This window comes from Urocitellus parryii, chromosome 6 (genome assembly GCF_045843805.1).
Source record: "Urocitellus parryii isolate mUroPar1 chromosome 6, mUroPar1.hap1, whole genome shotgun sequence".
NCBI classification, from domain to species: Eukaryota; Metazoa; Chordata; class Mammalia; order Rodentia; family Sciuridae; genus Urocitellus; species Urocitellus parryii.
This window is the reverse complement of record NC_135536.1, coordinates 91,451,978-91,470,961: the sequence shown is the minus strand read 5'-3', so window position 1 is coordinate 91,470,961 and position 18,984 is coordinate 91,451,978. Positions and strand designations below refer to the sequence as shown.

Genomic DNA, 18,984 nt, shown 5'->3' with positions numbered 1-18,984 from the left:
TGCTTACTTGCTCTCATCTATCGATTTCATTCTTCAAACTCACAAGATAAGAACCTGGAAAGAAGGCATTGGCAGGCAATTGGGTCTGCTGCCAAACTACAGCAGCAGAGGCTATCAAGCTATAAATGACCATATAAACAGAATTCAAAATGAAATCCCCGTCTACTGGGGAACCTTAGCTAGGCTCTGTAGGACCCTGACTGCTGTACCCTTTCATCTCCCCTTTTCAGTTTGAAGAAGCCACAGCAATCATCACCCCTTTTCCTTAAGGAAATTAGGGATCCTCCTTCAGAGGCGGGGAAAGAATAGGATAGGATAGACATACAGATAGTAAAAGAAATAGGCCCCATAATAGCTTCTCGAAATGTAAAGGCCACTCCGTAAGATTAATTTGTAGAAACATCCCAAATACTCCAGCAAACTCCTTTGTCCCAGGGCAATGGGAAAAGGAAGGCTAAACAGACCTGAGTGAAAACTACAGACTCAAGCTAAACAAACAGAATAGTGCAGGCTGAACCAATAGCATTGACACTTTTCTAATACTTGATTAGCATAGACATTGATCCATATCCCTACCAAGACTAGTTAAGTGAATTAGTGGCAACCCCTATAAGGTCAGGTCTCCTCTCACCCTGCAGGAGTTCTGTCTCTTTTCTTCTTACTTGAATAAATTCCACCCTTTTACAAAGAAAGGAAAGAAGAGGAGGAGAAGGAAGAGGACACATAAGGCTCTCTATCTGGTCACTTTCATTTTACAGATAGAAAACCAATGGTTGGCAAAACTGGCAAGATACTTAGAAAAACAGTTAAGGACATACCCTTGAATTACAATCTGTGAAACAGAACATGAAGACTAAAACTAAGTATTAAGAAATGTGCCAGACCTGGGCAAGATGGTGCATGCCTGTAATCCCTGTGGCTTGGGAGGCTGAGACAGGAGGATCATGAGTTCAAACTCACTGACTTTTCTCTAAATAAAATACAAAATAGGGCTGGGGATGTGGCTCAGTGTTTGAGTGACCCTGAGTACAATCCCAAGTACCCTCCCCCCAAAAAAGGAAAGAAATGTAATCTTGAACTTCGCAGTCTATAGAACTGTGAGAAATAAATTTCATCATCCACCCACCCACTCAGTCTTTGGTATTTTTCTTAGGACAGCCAGAAAGGACTGAGATATCCCCCCAAACTCAAGACTTAACAAAGTCTCAAAACATCTTTCCAAATGATGTTTTTCCATAACCAAATGTCAACTTTAAATTGCCATATCTTTATTTTATTTGCCCCTTTTCCTAAAGGGCCAATGTTAATTTATAAAAGGATTGTCAAAGGTATCTGTTATTTACTTTACCTGTCTATAATATACAAATTTGATCTAAATTCCTTTAATTAATTCAGTACAGAAGTTTATGTAGGAAATGCAGGGCTGAAGTTGTGGCTCAGTGGTAGAGAACTTGCCTAGCACAAGTGAGGCACTGGGTTCAATCCCCAGTAGCACACAAAAACAAAATAAAGATATATAGGAAATGCATAGGAAAAAATTAAATTTTTTAATCAACTTCTATAATCTAAAGATTCTTTTCCAGGGCCGGGGTTGTAGTTCAGTGGTACGGCACTTGCCTACCATATGTGAGGCACTGGGTTAGATTCTCAGCATCACAAATAAATAAACAAAATAAAGGTCCACTGACAATTTAAAAAATAATAATAAAATTAAACAAATAAATAAATATTCCTTTCCAAAATGCCTAAGGATAAACCTATTTCAAAATCCAGACTCATTAGGTGGAAATTACAAAAAAATTATCAAATAATAAATATATTGATGTACAGTGGTCTTAAAAGACATGACATAGGGGCTGTGGTTGTGGCTCCGCTGTAGAGCGCCTAGCATGTTCAAGGCCCTGGTTTTGATCCTCAGCACCACATAAAAATAAACATCAACAACAAACTATTGTGTACAATTAAACAATAAATATTAAAAAAAGACATGACATAAAGGAGTCCAGTCTTAAGGGGTTCACTTCATTAAAATTGCAAACAAAAGACTGAGATGATAATTTCTGCCCGAGAGAAACAAAAAGTCCAGCAAATAAGTATAGAATATACTTTTATATCTATAAAATGCAAGATCAAGTTTAAGAAAAAGGTCCTTTAAAAAAAACACTGAACAGGTGGGGCTGGGGTTGTGGCTCAGTGGTAGAGTGCTTGCCTATCGCAGGTGCGGAACTGGATTCGATCCTCAGCACCACATATAAATAAATAAATAAATAAATAAATAAATAAATAGGAATTGTGTCCACCTACAACTGAAAAAATATTTTTAAAAAAATCGAACAGGTATTCACCAGAATGAAAGACAAGAACCCTTAAAAAAGGAAGCTGAAGTGTGGAATGTAGGTTGTAAATAGTGTTAAATAGGTTAAGTAGGTTTAACAGCAGTTAAACCATTAGGAATTTTCAAAACTAACCACTTTTTTTTTTTTTTTAACACAAGACTGAGAATTTCTCCCAGAGCCCTACCACATGCCAGGCAACAGCTCTGAATGAGCTACACAACCACCCCATTTTTAAATTTTGAGAGTTGTTGTTGATAAACTGCCCAGGCTAGTTTCATTTGTGTGTGTGTGTGTGTGTGTGTGTGTGTGTGTGTGTGTGTGTAGGAGTGGGGGATACAGGGACACTGTATCACTGGGCTACATCACCAGCCCCCTTTTTAAAAACAGGGTCTCAAAAGAACAGGTCTTTTTGTGAAGCTAGTAGCAAACTTGCTATCCTCCTGCTCAGTATCCCAAGTAGCTGGAATTACAGGTACATGCTCCTATATCCAGCTAAGAAAATACTTTTCAATGGCTCATGGAATCCTTACCATAATAGGCAACATGCTGAGACTTGAAATTTATCAAGACGAGGCTCTTATTTAAATTAAAAAAAATAATAATTTTCAAAGGCTGGGGTTCAATCCCCAGCACAGCAAAAACAAACCAAACAAAAAACTGTTCTCTGACCACAATCATAAATCAAATTATAAATCAACAACAACAAAAAACAAACCTGAAAGTATCAAATACTTGGAAATTTTAAAATATACAGCCAAAGATGATGTTGTGCACCTGTAATCTCAGCTGTTTAGGAGGCAGGAGAATCACAAATTCAAGGCCAACCTAAGCTACTTGGCAAGACCCTGTCTCAAAATAAAAAGGCCTTACAGCACATCAGCAACTCAGGAGGCTGAGGCAATAGAATTGCAAATTTGAAGCTAGTCTAATCAACTTAGACCTTATCTCAAAGTAACAAAAATTGTTTAAAAAAAGAGCTCAAAATACAGCTCAGAGGCAAAATACTCTTGGATTCAATTCTAACTAGCACGTGCACGTATGCTCACACACAAATGTCAATCAATATCATATGATATTAAGTGAATAAAGGAAAATATCCACATGATCATCTATACTGAAGCAGAAAAAGTGTTGTTTGTTCAAACCTTTCATGATAAAAACAATTTCAACAAATGAAAAAAAAACGGAACTTCCTCAACCTGATAAAAATCTATGTAATCACACATTGTCAAAAACTCAATGCTCTACTTGCAAGATAAAAAACAACAACAACAACAAAGACATCCACTTTTATCACCTCTACTCAACATTTTTTTTTTGGGGGGGGGGGATCCCAGGGATTGAACTCAGGGGCACTCAACCACTGAGCCACATTCCTAGCCCTATTTGCATTTTATTTAGAGACAGGATCTCACTGAGTTGCTTAGCACCTTGCCATTGCTGAGAAAACTGGGTTTGAACTCATGATCCTTCTGCCTCAGCCTTCAGAACCACTGGGATCACAGGCATGCGACACCTCACCCAGCTCTATTTAATATTTTACTGGAGGATTAACCAGGCAATTATATGCATGCACATGCACACTCGTGCACGTGTGCACACACAAATTTATGTTAGAACAAAAAGTAAAACTCTCTCTTTATAGATGACGTGATCTTGTACAAAGAATAACAATTAAGGAAAAAAAGAATGAACTACTAATAAAAATGAAAAATTTTATGACCATCAAAAGACACCATTAGGAAAATCAAAAGGCAAACTGGCAGAATATTCACAAAATACATATTTCACAAAGAACTTCTATCTAGAACACACAGACATCCAAAAACACAATACACAGGACAAAAAAGTCATCTGAATGGGGGAAAAAGGGCAAAAACTTTGAGAAGACACTCCATTAAAAACTAGATGACTGAGCTGGGCATGGTGGCACATGCCTGTAATCCCAGCTACTCAGAAACCTGAAGCAGAGGATCACTTGTTCAAGGACAGCCTGGGCCTTAAGAAACATAATGAGACCACGACTCAAAAAATACAAGAGGCTAGGAATGCAACTCAGTGGTAAAACATCTTTGGGTTCAATCCCCAGCATCACCAAAGAAGAAAAAAAATGTATAAGTTAAAACCACAAAAGGCATACAAATTCACATCTACTAAAATGGCATATATTAAAAAGATTGACAAAAGTAGTAAAGGCCATGAACAATGAGATCGCTCATATTCTTTTGGTAGGAATATAAGTTTTTTGGCAATGTTCAGTTATTCCTAATATATACACATCTAACTCTTTGATTCAGTAATCTCACTTCCAAGGTTTTTGAGAGTTCTTGCTTGTTTTAACATACTGGGAATTGAATCCAGGGTCTCCAATACGGTAGGTAAGTGCTCTACCACTAAATTATATCCCAAACCTTTTTTAAAAATTTTATTTTGAGACAGAATCTCTCTATTTTGCCCAGGCTGGCCTCCAATTTGTGATCCTCCTACCTGAACCTTCCAGGCAGATGAAAGACTGTAATTGTGGACTATTGTGCCTGACTCACTTCTAAGTTTTTATCCAAGAAAAATATAAACATGTCCACAATATACTTTTTTTAAAAGTACGTCTTTTTGTTGGTATGTGGTGCCGAGGATCGAACCCGGGCCGCATGAATGCCAGGCGAGCGTGCTACCGCTTGAGCCACATCCCCAGCCCGGTAAAAAGTACGTCTTTTTAAAATATATTTTATTTATTTATTTGTTTATTATGTGATGCTGAGAATCGAACCCAGTACCTCACACATGCTAGGCAAGTGCTGAGCTACAGCCCCAGCCCAAGAATATGAGAATTTCTTATTTCAAATGGACTTATTGAAGCCCTTTTATTATAAAATTAACTGTTTAAAAACTTTAATAGCACATTAAAACAAAAAAGATTACATAATTCCTCAACCCAGAGATGAATGAACTGTGGGTATATTAGTTTGTTTTAATATGTATATGTACTATACTCAATAATTAGACTTATACTACATATATTATCTCCTTTCCCCCTTCTATACATGGTAAAAACTTGAAGGTTTTGTTTTGTGTTGTTCTAATTAGCTATGCTGCCCAGGCTGGTTTCAAACTTTTAGGCTCAAAAGATTCTCCTGTCTCAGATGTCAGAGTAGCTGGTAATATGCAAACATATAAGACTGGGAATATAATTTTAATAGCCATATAATATTCCAATGTAAGATAAATGTTCCTTTTGGTGAGGATACCGGGAATTGAACCCAGGGATGCTTAACCCAGGCATGCTTACCTACTGAGCCACATGCCCTGTCTTCTTTTATACTTTATTTAGAGATATCTCCCTAAGTTGCTTAGGGCCTCACTAAGTTGCTGAGGCTGGCTTTGAACTTGCAATCTTCCTGCCTCAGCCACCAGTGATGCTGGGATTACAAGCATACGCCACTGGGCTCAGCTCCATAATTTGAACACTGAGTTGTAAGGAAATTAAATTGTTCTATCTACTCACTACTATCACCTCAACTGAAGTAATTATATAAATTTCTGATTCGCAAGATAGTTTCCTAATTTCCTAAACCAGGAGAAGTAGCACATGCTTAAGTAGTCTCAGCTACTTAGGAGACTAAAGCAGGACTGTAAAAACTCTAGGAGTTCAAGGTCAGTTTGGGCAATATAAACAGACTTCTGAGAAGGGAGAAGAGGGAAAAGGAGGGGCCAGAGGAGGGGGAAAGAAAGATAAGGAAGGGGAAAGAAAAAAATGAGAAAAGGAAGGAGAGATGGAAGGAGAAAAAAGAAAGGAAAAAAGTTTCTAGGGGATTAATATACAGAAGATATAAAGATTCAAAAAACACCAAAAGCAAAACAAAACAAACCCTATTCAATACATGGGCAAAAGAACTAAAAAGAAACTCCTCACAAGAAGAAACAAAAACGACCATTAATTATATGAAAAAAAAAAGTTCAACATCTCTAGCAATCAGGGAAATGCAGAATAAAACTACACTAAGATTTCATCTCACTCTAGTCAGAATGGCAATGATCAAGAATACAAACAAATGCTGATGAGGATGTTGGGGAAAAGATACACTTGAATTTTGCTGGTGGGACTGCAGACTAAGTACAACCACTCTGGAAAGCAGTACAAAGATTCCTCAAAAAAATCAGAGATGGAACCAGCATATGACCCACCTATCACGTTCCTTGGTATTTTCCCAAAAGATCTAAAATTGGCATACTACAGCAATAGTCATCTCAATGTTTATAACAACACAATTGATGACAGCTAAATTATGGAATCAACCTAGGTACTCTCAATAGATGAATAGATTAAGAAAATGTGGCATATATACACAATGAAGTTCTATTCAGACATAAAGAAGAAAGAAATCTTGGCATTTGCCAGCAAATGGATGGAAATGGAGAATATCATTCTAAATGAAATAAGTCAAACTCAGAAACTCAAAGATTTTTCTCTCATATGCAGAAGCTAGAGTGAAATAAAGGAAAGGTGAAGAGAAGGATATTATATTAATGTAGTAGGAGATCAAGAGGCAGAGTAGAGAGATGATAAAGGAAAGACAATGCAGAATAAATTCTTTAAAATCATGTTATTTGCATATATAAATATACTACAGGGAATTTTACCTTTATATATGTAAAAATAACCAATCAAATATAAAATAAATAGATAAGCCAAAGGAAGTCTAAAAGAGGAAGGAGACTGGGGGAGGGAAGGGAACATGGGAGGGGAAAAAAAGGGATTCATGAATTGAAATCAAATTCCATGCATGTACAAGTTTGTTGGGATGAACCCATAGTATGTATAATAATAAAGCTCTAATTTATAAGAAAAGAAAAATGCTTCTTAGAAGTAAATTTATTATGTCAAAGATCGTTAACATTTGGTAGTAACTCTGAAAAGTCACTTCAACCAGTTGTATACAAGGAGTTCCTATGTGACTGAATTTTACAAGTAAGATTTTATTTTTATTTTTTAAATGTTTGCTAACTGGGGGCTGAGGCTGTGGCTCAGTGGTAGTGCACTTACCTGGCATGTGTGAGGCACTGGGTTCAATTCTCAACTCCACATATAAATAATAAAATAAAGGTCATCAACAACTAAAAATATATTTTTAAAAAAGTTTGCTAACTGAAGGTAAAAAATATTTTAAATTATAAATTTTGATAATCAATGAAACAATACATTGCAATTATAATTTATAAGCTAACTTCTAATTTCCATGTTGATTAAATATCTATACAGGGACTAGGGTTGTGGTTCAGTGGTAGAGCACTTGCCTAGAATGTGTGAGGCACTAGGTTTGATTCTCAGCACCACATATAAATAAATGAAATAAAATAAAGGTCCCTCAACAACTAAAGACTTTTTTTAAAATGTCATGAAGTTTAAAAAAAAGAAAAGATCTATGCATGCCCTTTCCCATCTTTTCTTTTTTTAAAATATATTTATTTTTTAGTTGTACACAATACTTTTATTTTGTTTATTTATTTTTATGTGGTGCTGAGGATCAAACCCAGGGCCTCACACGTGCTGGGCAAGCACTCTATGGCTGAGCCATAACCCCAGCCCCTTTCCCATCTTTTCTAAAATACTGGGCTGCGGGTATAGCTCAGGGGTAGAGCGCTTGCCTGGATTTGATCCTCATAAACACATAAAAATCAATCAATCAATAAATAAGAGTATTCTGTCCTTCTATGCACCCAAATTATTTTTTGAAAAACCTCTAAAATGCCAAGGATAGAAACTTTATCCTCCCCAACCAAAGCAGAAATACCCCAACATTTCTGAGAAGATACCCTAAAATATGCTTGAATGTATAAGGAGACATGCAACTTGCTACTTCATAATGTAAACATTAAAAATGGGAAAAACAGGGGCTAGGGTTGTGGCTCAGAGGTAGAGCACTCACCTAATATGTGTGAGGCACTGGGTTTGAGCCTCAGCACCACATAAAAATAAAATAAAGATATTGTGTCCACCTGTAACTAAAAAAAATAAATACTAAAAAAATGAAGAAAAACAAATCCTAGCCAAAAATATTCATCTATCGATTGATTGATTGATTGGCACTGAAGATCTAACTTAGGAGCACGACACTGAGCTACATCTCCAACCCATTTTTAAAATTTTTCTGTTTTGAGACAGGGTCTCACTAAGTTGTTGAGGTTGGCCTTGACTCCTGCCTCAGCCTCCCAAGTCACTGGGATTACAGGTGTTGCCACCATGCACAGTTCAAAAAAATTTCTTAACTGAATTTCCAGACTCTCATAAAATTATGCTGGTGTGATACTAGGATGTCAATAAATATTTGCAAAACTCTCTTGGCTTTTCTTAAAAATTACTAAAATAAAGGGTTAAATGTCCATGTTTACTTGAATACTGAAACATAATCCAACCACAATACCAAAGAACTCAGTAAAAAGTACTGTGATGGCTTTCTAACATAGTTGTCCACTATTTGGTAACTTCAGAAAACCAACCCTCAAACCTTACCTTTTCAAAAAACTTAAAAATACCTATTTTAACTATATTTATCTGAATATGCAAAAGATTAAGATGACATTAACATACAGCTGTCATTTATTAAGTGCTATATACAAAACCTGGTCCTAAATGCTTCCCCATACCTTTTTGGGGGGTTGCTAAGGATGGAACCTAGGACCTGCATACACTAGGTAAGTGCTTTAAACCTGAGTTACATCTCCAGTCCCCTACATGCTTTGTAATACTGTACATTATTTCATTTGATCTTTTTAATCCCAAATGTACATTATTTCCACTTTATTAAAAAAAAAAAAAAGGCAAAGAGGGCATAAGTGCTTTAAGCAACAATTTCTGAATAATTTCAATAGAAGTAATCTGCAGTGTGACATTAAGTATATTCATCATCAAAAAACATTTTTTTAAACAAATTAAAGTTACCAAAATTTCCAATTTCCATTATTCTCTAAAGTCTGTTTTTTGTCTAAATAATCCTTTGGCATAGGTAATTTTTCTGTGGAACTCCTGGCTGTGCAAAACCTAAAAATAAAGTTAAACTGTGAACCCTTTGTTTACAAATAGGTTGATAGGAACTCAAAATTAAGCTTATTAATTTTTTTTTGGCACTGAAAATTGAACGAACCAAGGGGCATTCTAGCACTAATTCCCATCTCAAGCTCCCTGTCCCTTCATTATGTCTAATTTGCCAAGACTAGCCTCTAACTTGCAATCCTCCTGCCTCAGCCACCAGTCACTGAAATTACAGTCTTAGTCATGTGAGTCATGTGCCACAACTGACCAAACTTAGAACTTCTTATAAAAACAATAGTACAAATGAGCAGCATCTGTCTGCACAGTTAACCTATGATGTAACTGAACAGAAAAATCCAGAATTGAATTCATTATATAAATAATTTGAACAGCTACATTCCATATCTCAACACAAGTGCTATATACAAACCTGGTGGGCTGGGGTTATGGCTCAAGCGGCAGCGCGCGCTTGCCTGGCATGCAGAGGGCACTGGGTTCGATCCTCAGCACCACATAAAAATAAAATAAAGATGTTGTGTCCACCGAAAACAATAAAATATTAAAAAATTATCTGTCTTTCTCTCTTTAAAACAACAACAACAAAAAAACCTGGTCCTAAATGCTTCCCCATACATTTTTTGGTGTAGCTAAGGATGGAACCTAGGACCTTTATACACCAGGCAAGTTCTTTAAACCTGAGCTACATCCACAGTCCCCTACATGCTTTGTAATACTGTACATTATTTCATTTAATCTTTTCAATCCCAAAATGTACATTATTTCCATTTTACAAAAGAAAAGGAGACAAAGATGGCATGATGCACTTATATTTAAAAGGCAAGATGCACTTATATTAAAACTATAAACCTCTGGTGCTGGTAAAACTGGACATACAAATAAAAAACATTCGGAACTTAACTTACACCATACACACCCTCAAAAAAAAATAGATAAATGGGACTACATCAAAATTAAAAAACATTTGGCCTGGGGCTGTGGCTCAGTGGTAGAGCGGTTGCCTAGCATGTGTGAAGCACTGGGTTCAAGTCTCTGGACCATATATAAATAAATAAAATAAAGGTTCATTGACAACTAAAACAATATTTGTGTATCAAAGAACCCAACAGAGTGAAAAGGTAATGGGAGAAAATTTTTGGAAATATATAAAGAAGTCAATAATCAGAAACAACCAATTAAAATCGACCCAATTTAAAAAAGGCAAAGTACTTAAGTAGACATTTTTCCAAATAGTATATAAAATAGATAATGGCCATATAAAAACACTCAACAACACTAATCAATAGATAAACTAAAACCATGACATACAACTTTACACCCATTCAGATATTATTTAAAAACAAGAAACAAGTGCTAACAAAGATGTTGAGAAAATGGAATCCTTCTGCAATGATAGTAAAAATTTAAAATGGTGCAGTTGCTGTGGAAAACAGTATGGTGGCTCCTCAAAAATTAAAATAAGAGGCTGGGGTTATAGCTCAGCAGTAGAGAGTATAGCTTTGCACATATGAGGCACTGGGTTCGATCCTCAGCACCACTAGATAGATAGATAGAGTCCATCTTTAAAAAAAATTAAACACAAAACTGCCATATGATTCTACTCTAGGTGTACACCCAAAAGAATCCAAAAAGCAGGGACTCAAACAGCATACCCATATCCAAAGCAGCATTATCCACAATAGCCAAAAAGTAAAAGCAGATCAAGTGTCCATCAATGGATGAACACATAACAAAACGTGGTACACACAATTAAAATAGTATTCAGTCTTTAAAAGGAAGGAAATTACAATACTGATGAATCTTGAAGTCTATTTAATGATCGGAGTTTTAGTTTGAGAAGATGAAAAAAGTTCTGGAGATGGATGGTAGGGATGTTTATACAAGGTACTTAAAGATACTATATACTTTAAAATATATAAAATATTTATAAATAAATAGTAAATGTTGTTTCATAAAATAGTAAATGTTTTTTGTTTTGTTTTTAGAGAGAGAAAATTTTTTAATATTTATTTTTTAGTTTACGGTGGACACAACATCTTTACTTTATTTTATGTGGTGCTGAGGATCGAACCCAGCGTCCCACGCATGCCAGGCGAGCAGGCTACCACTTGAGCCACATCCCCAGCCCCTAAAATAGTAAATGTTGTTATATCATTTTAACACATTTTTAATAAAGCCATAGATTTATCTAATCCTTTTTTCCCAAGCCACTAATGGTAGTGGTAAGCAAACCTTTTCAAGAAAGTAATAGACACTCTGAAGTGAGAAAACAAAATATCTTCTATTATAGTTATTTTCAAAACAAACTATTGTGAACAAAGGGTAAAACACAATGAGAACAGGAAAAAGAGAAAACAAAAAGGGAAAAAAGACAAAGTAAAATTTGTCCTCCTACCCTATGGTTTTTTACTTGTTTTTTTAAAAACGCCTATACTCCCAGCTACTCGGGAATCTGAGGCAGGAGGATCACAAGTTCAAAATCAGTCTCAGTAACTCAATGAGTTCTTAGAGTTTAAAAAGCTAATATAACATAGCTCAGAATAGGGCCCCTGGCTTCAATCTTTAGTGCCATAAATTAATAAATAAACAAATTGCAGACAAAAACATTACAAATTATTGTGTACACAAACTATTCAAATATTTCATTTTGATTCTGGATTTTAAAATCCGCAACCTGGTTCTTCTAGGCATTTCACAACAGGAAACAGAATGGAAGGATAAGAAGGTTGGGAGAAGAACTGAGAAGAGACAAAAATTGTACAGGAGAAGCTGACCACAACACAGGTTTGGAGGAACCACAGTGTTTAGGAAGAGAAAAAGGCAATCGAGGGCCAGGTAGGAAATCTCTTTCTCTACTACATATCTAACCAATTTGAACCCCTTTCTTTGGTCTCTTGCCAAAGACAAGGCAACCTGAAGGTAAAGTCATGGGATTATCAGGTACAGACCCAGAAAAGGGGCTGCTACGACCAACTGAAATTTTGCCTAAAGACCTATTGTTATAAATTAATTGGGTTTTGCTTAGGTTATAAGAAGCTGGAAAGAATGCTGCTCCCAACCTAATGACAGGAAAAACTGGATAAACTAAAAAATTAATAAATCTTTCTTGAATCAATCAGATAGCTGAGGGAAGACTCAGAGTAAACAAGAAATCACAAATTGAGGAAAAGACAAGCCCTTCCTAAAAGAGACAGAATACAAACACTGGCTCATCTGCAGGTATGGCTGAAAACAGGTAAAAAGAATTAAATTTAAAATTGTTAACACACTGCTAAAGGTGAAGTGTGAACTAGCATAAGCATATATTATCCCTTGGTACCACAAAACAATAATTGAAAACCAACTATAGGGCTGGGGATGTGGCTCAAGTGGTAGCGCGCTTGCCTGGCATGCGTGCGGCCCGGGTTCGATCCTCAGCACCACATACCAACAAAGATGTTGTGTCCGCCGAGAACTAAAAAATAAATATTAAAAATTCTCTCTCTCTCACTCTCTCTTTTTTAAAAAAAAAAGAAAACCAACTATAATATATTAGCCAGATTTCTACCAGGTGCTCACAGTGTGGGTGGGGCCCCGTGAATGTGATGTAAGGCTAGACAGAGAAAGCAGATGATGGGGAAAAAATACAATCCCCTAACCAATCCAATCTTTTTTTTTTTTTTTTTTTTGGTACCGAGAGATTGAACTCAGGAAAACTCAACCACTGAGCCCTATTTTATATTTTATTTAGAGACAGGGTCTCACTGAGTTGCTTAGCACCTTGCTATTACTGAAGCTGGCTTTGGAACTTACGATCCTCCTATGTCAGTCTCCTGAGTCACTGGGATTACAGATGTACACCAACTGTACCTGGCTCAGATCCAATCTTTAAGGTACTGGATGAGGCAGAAAAATCCGGCAGTTCCCCAGAGCACAGTGAAAACTTCATTAAAGATGAGAGAAACGTGAAAGAAAAAACTCCTCTACCAATAAGGGAAACAGTCATTAGAGATCTAATGTCATATTAATAACATCAGAGATTTACGACAGAAGCAGGCTTGAGAAAAACTTTTTCCAAACAAGACCTGCAAAGACTCAAGATATAATTTGGCCTAGAGGGGCAAGATCATTAAGAGAGAATCCCACCCTTGATGCTAACACACACAAGGGCCTATCTAAGACTGCAACTCATAAGTACCAAGTTAATATAGTAGTAGTCCACCACCTCTGGGAGAGGGTCTGAAGGACTTAGAAATTTCCCACTAAGGCAAAGATACAAAGAAAAAGCCAAAAGCTTCGAGCTGATCAGAAAAACAGAAATATCTTCCCACATTCCAAGCACAAAATAACATATGAGAAATTTGAAGCCAAATGGTGTACTTAAGGTAATACAACAAAAGTGAAACTCAAATCCTGACCAGATCGACTCAATCTCCTATACTTAAAAGTTCAGGAACGCAGTTTTCCAGATATAAATAATAGTCTTTGTTGTTCTGTTCAAAATATCAAGCATTCAGTAAAATAATGTGACAGACAAAAATGGCAAAAAACATAATCCACCATCGTCAAGAGACAAAAGCATTCAATATAACCAGAAATCAAAAATCAATTAAGTTAAAATCAGAAAAAAATAGGGGAAGCCGAGGGCATTGGTGCAAACCTGAAATTTCAGTGGCTCAGGAGGCTGAGGCAAGAGGATCCTGTGAGTTCAGAGCCAGCCTCAGAAAAGTGAGGCACTAGGCAATTCAGTGAGACCCTGTCTCTAAATAAAACACAAAAACCACACTGGAGATGAAGCTCAATAGTAGAGAGCCCCTGAGTTCAATCCTGATACCAAAAAAAAAAAAAAAAAAAAAAAATCGGGGAGAATTTAGCTCAGTCAGTGGTAGAGCACATGCCCAATATATATGCATGAGGCCCAGGGTTCAGTCCTGGGAAAAAAAAGGCAGGGAGTGAGGGGTAATAAGTCAATGAAACTTAAAGTTGAATTTCAATAAAAATCAGAAAATTGTTAAACCTCTGCTAGAAGTGAGAAAATAATAATAAAGTCACAAATTACCAATATTGAGGCTAGGAAAGAAAGATGGTGCATGTCTATAATCCCACCTACTGGGGAGCCTAAGGCAAGAGGTTGAAAAGTTGGGAAGCCAACCTGGGTTACATAGTGAGATCCTGTGTCAAAATAAAAAACAAAAAGGGCTTGGGACTGTAGCACTGTGCTAGAACACTTGCCTACCATGCATAAGGCAATAGACTTGATCTTTAGTACACCGAAAAACAATACTGGGAATTAAAAATTGAATATCACTACAGACTTTCAATATCATATAGACTTTGAAAGGGAAATTGTGGACTATTTCAAACAAATTCATGCCCATATATTTACCAATTTAGATGAAATTGTCAAATTTCTCAAAAAATATGAATCTCCAAAGCTCACACAATAGATAACTTAATTAGCCTTATTTCTTTTGAAAATTGAACCTGTACTAAAAACCTCCAACACAGAAAACTCCAGGCCCAGATGGCTTCAGTGGAGAATCCTACCAACATCTAAAAATAAACAATACTCCAGGGTTGGTGTCACATGCCTGAAATCTCAGCAACCCCAGGGTCTGAGGCAGGAGTTTGGGGCCAGCCTGAGCAACTTTGCAAGATCCTGACTCAAAAACTTAAAAGGCTGGCTAAGCGCAAAGGCACACACCTGTAATCCTTAAGACTCAAGTTTGAAGCCAGCATCGGTAATTTAGTGAAGCTTTAAGCAATTTAGTGAAACCCTGTCTCAAAATAAAAAATAAAAAGGCTGGGGATGTGGCTCAGTACTAAAGCACCCCTGGGTTCAATTTCTGGTACTAAACAAACACAATATCTAATCTATACACTCTTCCAGAAAAAGAAGAAACATTTCCCAACTTACTTTATAAGGCTACATGACCCTGATACCAAAATGAAACAGACAATAGATATCAGTTTATTCATTAGAAGTTAGAGATTACCTATACAACATCTATTATAACCTAACTTAATTATGTACACTTAAAATATAAAGAGAAAAGTTTTAACATGCATATAATCCTATTTATGTTAGAATTTAACAAATCTCATTCTTTAACTAGGTAAGTTCTTTCCTATTATCAGTAAAAAATAGAATAAGCAAGTAAAGATTGGGAAATGAGCATGTTTAGGGAAATAAATCTACTACTAAATGAAAATGATACAATTTAAGTAGAATACATCACAAAATAAACAGCAATGGGAGCAATATTTCAAAATTAAGAAATCAAGACACTGGGGAAAAAAATATAGAATGTAGAACATTCTCATTTTTTCAAATTTAAACCAGTTCTCATTTTAGGATTATAAAAAGTTGATTGCCCAATAATCTAGAACTGGGCATAAAGTTGGCTTCAAATTATATGCAACTCAAGCCAGGTAGTCCCAGCAGCTCAGGAGGCTGAGACAGTAGGATTTCAAGTTGAGCCAGCCTCAGCAAAATTGAGGTGCTAAGCAACTCAATGAGACCCTGTCTCTAAATAAAATACAAAATAGGGCTGGGGATATGGCTCAGGGGTCAAGTGCCCCTGCAATCCCGGTACACCCCCTCTAAAAGAAAACTTATCTGCAACTCAGGCAAAAGGATTAAAGGTAAGAGACGTGGGAGTGGACAAAGAATCTCTTCCAAATGTTCATTTTAACTACAACATTGATTGTGTTAGTTCTTTTAACACCACCTGAAATTTCACACACACATCCAAGTGCCTCCTCAATATTCTGAATTTGCACCTAAAATTGAATTACTTTCCCCATTCCACACTATTCCAAAATCTACTCTTCCTACTATTTTACCTATTACATTCTTCATCATAGCTCAGGCTTTGAAACCAAGCCAGACACTTAGAAGTCATCCTAAACATTCTAGTTACCACTCCTTTCTCTTATTACCTACAGCCAATCATCAAATCCTGAAGATTTTAGCTCCAAAATATTTTTTGTCTTGTGGAAATCCATCTTCCACACTGCACAAATTTACCTAGTTCTCTCGCCAGATTTCCCATCATCTGCCTTCCAAATAAAACCTACTCTCTGGGTTTGTATATAACCTTACCAGATCTACTCTCTAGCCTTTTTTTTCCCCCTTTCATTGCTATTAGCTGCCTCATCCCCCGCCCCCACCCTGTTCCAGGTATTAAACCCAGGGGTGCTTTACACTGAGCCACATCCTCAGCCTTTTTATTTTTTATTTTGAGACAGGGTCTCACTAAGTTGCTTAGGATCTAAGTTGCTGAGGCTGGCCTCAAACTTATGATCCTGCCCTTCAGCCTCCTGAGTCTCTGGGGTTACAGGCATGGGCCACCGTGCTCAGCAGTTGCCTCATTCTTTAGGCTGCAGTAATAATAGTTCCCTATCCACTTTGTGCTCGACACATGCTTCTACCTTCATTCTTTCAACCAGTTCTTATCATTATTTAAAATTCAGTCCAAGTATCATTACTCCATAATGAACTCCACATCCACAAATACATTGTGTAAACCCTGTAATTATCTCTACTTCTTAATAAATCACACTGAAATAATCTGTTTCTATTGAAATAACCTTTCTATATATATAACTATACTAGACTGAAACAGTCTTGAAGGCACAGAGCTTATCTATAACTCCAATCGCCTGATATACATAACTTAATCTTGTTGAAACAAAGAATAATTTTTTTTTTTCATTTCTCTCAAAAAGACCACATAATGGCTGGGCCTGATAGCATACACTTGCAATTCCAGTTACTCAGAAAGCTGAGGTAAGAGGATAACAAGTTTGAGGCCAACTTTGGCAATTTAACAAGCCCATAAGCTTGTTAAACTAGGGTTTTTAGAACCAGGCATTGAACCCAGGGGCAGATAACCACTGAGCCACAACCCCAGCCCTTTTTATTTTTTATTTAGAGACAGGGTCTCCCTAAGTTACTTAGGACCTACATTCCTGAAGTTGATTTTGAACTCGTGATCCTCCTGCCTCAGCCTCATGAGCCACTGGGATTACAAAGCAAGCGCCACAGCAACAAGCCCCTATGTCAAAATAGAAAATAAAAAGAACTGGAGATGTAGCTCAGTGTAGAGTACCCTGGGTTCAATCCCCAGTACCACCACCATACAAAAAAAAAAAAAAAAAAGACACGGGGAGGATGGGAGGAAAACTATATCACTGAAACAAACAGTCCTCACTACACTAATCAATTCTTGCTCACAAAAAGGGTATATAAATAAAACTAAAAATGTTCTTCCTCATAAGATTTCCTTCCTCTTAACAAAATTTCTGATACTAAGCAATCTCTGAGGCAGACAATTATGGTTTCAATTTGTCTATGTTAATAAGTTATAATAATGATAAAAACTCAGTTGCTACTGAGATCTTGAGCGCACAAATTTCTTCCCAAAAAACATGAAAGGAAAACAGTATACTGCATATAAAAGATTCTTAACAAATTATCTAAAACTAACTACTGTGCTGTCTTTCAAACAAGCATATTTGCTGAATAAAGGAGAATAACAATATACTAATATATCACACATTGAAAGGGAAATAAGAAGTTACTGGACATTTGTAGTAGTACACACTTATATTTCTAGCTACTCAGGAGGCTGACACAAGGAGGATCACAACTCTGAGGCAAGCTGGGGCAACTTAATGAGAACCTGCTTCAAAATTTTTTAAAAACTTAAAAAGTGCTGGGGATGTAACTCAGTGATACAGTGCTTGCCCAGCATACACTATTTAACAACACAAAAAAAAAAGGTGTTGGACATCAGATCTGTGCATTTCACTACATATAGGTTTTACCTTAAAAAAAAAAAAAAAAGTTAATCCTGCAGCACTTTAGTGAAGATAAACATATGGAGTTGGGGGGAGCTGGTGCTGTGATTCAATGATAGAGGATCTGCCTAGCATGGATAAGGACCAGGGTTCCATCACTAGCACCAAGAAAAAATAAATAAACGTTGCTATGTTAAAAAATCTTCAGAATAGGTGTGGTGGCACACAGCAGTAATCCCAGCTACTTGAGAGACTGAGATAGGAGGATCAGAGCTGGATCACAGCCTGGGCAAATGTGCAAGAACCTCAAAATAAAAAGTGGCGGTGTGTTTGTATAGCATATGTGAGACCATGGGCTCAATCCCCACAGCCACACACACACACACACAGTCTTCAGAATAGTTCCGCACTAATAAAATACAGATGTTATTGGACTAGATGACCCTCAACTATCTCTAAAATTAAAACACAGACATTACTGGACTAGGTGACAGCTCTGGTCTTTACTAGCTCCTAAATTCTAAGAAGCCATTAATTTAGACTTTTCCTTAAAAATGGTATAACTCCTAGCCAGGAATGGTAGCACATGCCTGTATTCCCAGCAGCTCAGGAGGCTGAGTCAGGAGGATTGAGAGTTCAAACCCACACTCAGCAACTCAGAGAGGCCCTAAGCAACTCAGCAAGACCCAGTCTCTAAATTAAAAAAAAAAAAAAAAAAAAAAAAAAAGGCTGGGGATGTGGCTCTGTGGTCATCTGTCCCTCAGTTCAATCCCTGGTACCAAAAAAAAAAATATATATATATATATATGATTCCTAAAT

At 36.6% G+C, this 18,984-nt stretch overlaps 1 protein-coding gene across 2 annotated transcripts in view; it reads right to left on the bottom strand.

Annotated features, from left to right (window-relative positions):
• Nucleotides 1-18,984, bottom strand: part of Ctdspl2 (CTD small phosphatase like 2) — an 82,985-nt gene that overhangs the window by 53,928 nt on the left and 10,073 nt on the right. The gene's annotated exons all lie outside the window — the stretch shown is intronic.